Source organism: Lathyrus oleraceus, chromosome 7 (genome assembly GCF_024323335.1).
Source record: "Lathyrus oleraceus cultivar Zhongwan6 chromosome 7, CAAS_Psat_ZW6_1.0, whole genome shotgun sequence".
Classification (NCBI taxonomy): Eukaryota; Viridiplantae; Streptophyta; class Magnoliopsida; order Fabales; family Fabaceae; genus Lathyrus; species Lathyrus oleraceus.
Genome location: NC_066585.1, coordinates 365383305 through 365387702, shown reverse-complemented (window position 1 = coordinate 365387702; position 4398 = coordinate 365383305).

The following is a 4398-nucleotide window of genomic DNA, read 5'->3' as shown; positions in this document are numbered from 1 at the left end:
TGGACCTCCAGCTATCATTTCATGGGCCTATGCGCGCCCATGAAGCATTGCATCATCATTTTCCAATTTTGGAAAGTGAAAGTGAGTGTGCAAATATCACCCAATTCAGCTATAAATAGAGCTTCAATTGCTCAGAAATGACAACACCATTGCGCAACTTTGATCCCCCATTGAAAACCCTTCACTCTCATAGGATAAACCTGATAAATTCATTTGAATTTGAGCTTGAATCTCCACTATTTTGGAATTGAATTATCCAGGAATCCATTGCTTTTAAACCTTTCCATTCTCTTCCTGCAAGCAATTGAAGTGAGTCCAAGCACAAGCCAGATCAAGATCCATCGTGTTCAGACCTCCATTGAAGGTAATTTGCAGAAATTTTAAACTCTTCGATTCTCTTAAATTCTTGCTCAATTCCATTGATTCTTGGGTTGTCTGAAGTCCTACCAATGTAGGCAAGAAGATTGAGTTGCTTTGAGGTCAAATCGAAGTAACTCAGTTCATGTACCTCGAATTTCAAATCCACATATCTCTCAATATATTTGGAATTGGAATGAATGGAGGTCAGATTCGAGCTCAGTGCCATTTTTTCTTCAAGATCATGTCCTTGTTTTTCTTTTTGGTGATGGTTCATCTTGACCAGTCCGGTGAGGTCCACCGGAGAAGATGACCGGAGCTCTGGCTCCGGCGATGACTTGGAAAGGCTGAGAACCACATGATCCATCCTTCACGTTTTAATCCTGAGCGTTTGTTTTAAATACCAATTGTGTAGCGCTGTTGACTAAGGTGCATATGGAAGGCGCGCTTTGGATCATCAGATCTGCCACCTCAATTAATGAGGGAGATCTGATGGTCCACGTAATTTAGAATTTCATAATTTTATTTTAATTGCATTTTTTTTCAATAATTCATATTAGATTTAATATTGATCCAAAAAATATGGGACTTTCACCAAAAAATTTCAAATATTTTTCTCTTTCATTTTGTGAAATAAAATTATTTTTTGGATCATTATTAATATTTTTCATGAATTAATTGATTTTGAATTTGTTTTTAATTGTTTAAAAATATTTTTAAATGTCTAAAAATTAAGAAATTTTTTCTACAAGGTCCTTTGACCTTGTTTCACCTATGATAAATCTCATGGCCATTTCTTTGGTGTTTTGATGAGATTTTAGGAAATCGATAAAACATATTTTATTTAAATGCATTATTTTATTATTTTTAATTGAATAAATGCCAATTAAATCTTGTTTACCATTTGTATTGACTTGTTTGAGTTTGCTTATTGTGGTTGGACCTTGGTCAAGGTTGATTTGACTTTGTCAAGTTAATATCATTGTATTTAGGGGATTGATGGAATGTACATTCCATCTTCCAAAATGAATGAATGATACTAATTTGGTAAAAGTCCTCCTTTGACCAATTTGTGATCTCATTCATCCCTTTCCCTCTTCATCTAAATCCCCTTCTTCATCCATTCATTTTCATTTGGCCTATGACACCTCAAATTCCTAATGCTAGTTGATTGAAAAATTGACATAAGTATGGATTAGATTAGGTCATACCTTTTGCACATTTTTTGTGTGTGGTATGTTTCATGAGCATAGTTCATAATACTATGTCTCCAACATGCATTAACACCAAAATTCTATTGCCCTGCCTTAAATAGTTGTGACTTCTACATAAGCCTAATTACGATTGCGTAACATAACGCTAAATTTTTGACACAAAAGGCAAAAGCATTGTAGTTAGTGAGATTGTAAGTCTCCCCTCTTTCATGGTATTGTGTGGAGACTTGGCCTTCTTTCCTGCCTTTGGAAGACGTTTTGGTTCAAGGATCCATGCTTGTGGTAAGTGGGTTGAGTGTTCTCCAAAGAATGTCTTGAAATGAAAAGCAAAATAAAACTAACCTATAACCTACTAACTATCAACTTTTAATTTCAAGCTTTTACTTTAATGCAATTTACTTTTAGCACATTATATCATTTGAGTGGACTGTTGGTTTGATCTTGAGCAATGGACTTAGAATCTAGACAACATTCCTAAGCTAAAGGACTTAGCCAATGCCAATTTATTGAATAACCAAGTGCTTCCAATTTGAAATTCATCTGATACATCTTTGAAGATCTCTCTAGATTCATCTGCAATATGATCATTGTGAAGTTGTTATTTTGAACCTGTGACTTATGGAATTCATCTGTTGCATGGGCTATTTTGAAGAACATCATGAAGTGGATAAGCTTGTATGAGGCCATCTTTATTTGATGCCTTGCTCTTCAAGATAATATAATTGTGCATTTGTGTGTTGTTCGATTCTAAAAAGTCCAAGGGAATTCTGGGTTTTTATTGACATACTTGTCTATTGGATTGCTACCCATTTGGTCAGATCTTTTCAACTCTCAACATTTAAATTTTCTGCATAGGGTAGTTTCTTCATATTCTCCCCATTTCTTTAATTTCCAAAATCTCTCCCTCCATTTTCGAAACCTTCTTTGTGTGAACTATTTTTTGTTCTAAACTTAGACCACTTTTGCAAACAGATAGAAACTTTGGCCTTATGCCATGGCATTTTCAAACTTATTTTCTTAAATCAAATTTGTGAATAAACTTAACCATACTTGATTTAAACTTTTAGAAAAAGCCAAAAAGAACTAACTCATTCAAACAATTTTGGGCCTTTGTGCCTTTCAAACCTAATTTTGTCAAAATCAACTCACTCATTTTGAAATTTGTATCATGAACTACGAGGTTTTGATCCCTCATTTTTATGTTGGTACGTAGGCACAAGTCCGAAGGTCTTGTCAAACACAAAAATATAATTAATGAATTCTTTTCTCATCCCCCCATTCTATTTATTTGTAAACATCACTCTGTACAAAAATATATATGCACACAAAAAGGACTCCCTAGGAGTACCTAGGACACTTTGGGTGCTAACACCTTCCCTTTGTGTAACCAACCCCCTTACATGTGATCTCTGACTTTTATTAGTTTTAATTTGAAACCTTCTTACTTATTGGGTTTTGTTTGTACTTTTACCCTTTTCTATTGGAAACAATAAAAGCGCGGTGGCGACTCTTGTTAATTGATCTCTAGCTTGTCAATAACTTGATGATCATGAATTTCCCGTTACATCTTGGAGTTTCAATATCAAAATAGATGGAGAATTGAAACTCGATTTTCAATGAAAATCTTCAAGCTTATCCTTAAATGGTGAGGGTTTGGGGTTGCAGGTTCAAAGCTTGGGCATGAGGTCCTGAATTCTGAGCAATGAGGGTCTTATTTATAGGCCATGAGATTGATTTCCACACACTTTCAATTTTGGCAAAATTTGAAAATTCTCTTTGCATGTTTGCATGGGCGTGTGCTAGGCCCATCAAGTGATATAATATGATCCATAATTGAGTGAAAGTCATGCTGAATTCATGTTGGAAGGCCATGCAATTGTGTATGAAAAGTGGAAGTGGAAATCATCCAAATGGTCCTTCTACTTACACCCATGCGCAAGTCCTTCATTCTTTGGCCAAATTAGATGATCTTGGACTTTTTGAAAAGGTGCGATCAAGGGGAATAACTTTCATGTTGAACACCTTTTAATTTAAAGCTTGGATCATGATAAATTTGTAGGTGGAAGTTTGGGAAATCAAACATATTTAAAAAATTTCTAAGTCCCAAGTCAAATGTTCACTTCTTCCACCTTAAATAACTTTTTCTATGGATTTTAAATGGGAAAGTTTACTTTATGAAAGTTGTATTTATTTCTAACGTCTTCAATTTAGTCATAAATTTGACAAAATTTGGATTTTGCATGAAGGAGTTATGCATTTTAGAAGTTGAGGAAAATCACTTGTTCAATGGTATTGGCCCAAAATGACCTATAATGTTTCCTCTTGGCACATGCATTTGCAAGTTGAATTTGAAATTTATCCAAACATAAAAGTTGAATTAGAAATATTAAGTTTGACCATGCAATTTTAATGGATTTCATCACATAAAAAATGAGAAAGTTATGGTATTGGGAAGTTGACCTCCAAACTAGGGTTTAGACAGAATGACATATAATCTTTCACCATAAAAAATGACTTTCCAAGTAAAACTAGCTCTAGACTTCAACATGAAAGTTGTTTGAAATGTCATTTTGAGTAACTTTTCTCTTGGAATAATTTTAATATGACAAACATTGTAGGAGATAGGGCCTTGGGAACTCTAGTTTTGACCAGTTGACTTTCTCTGGTCAACCACCACAAACAATCTTCCAAGCTTGACATTCTCTTGACTTTTGGAACTCATGGAGGATCATATATCTCTAGGATTATGTAATATGAATTATCCCTTGAAATATGTCATAATTGTTGAAGAAACCTATTGGGACTCATGGAGGATTACGTAATGTGA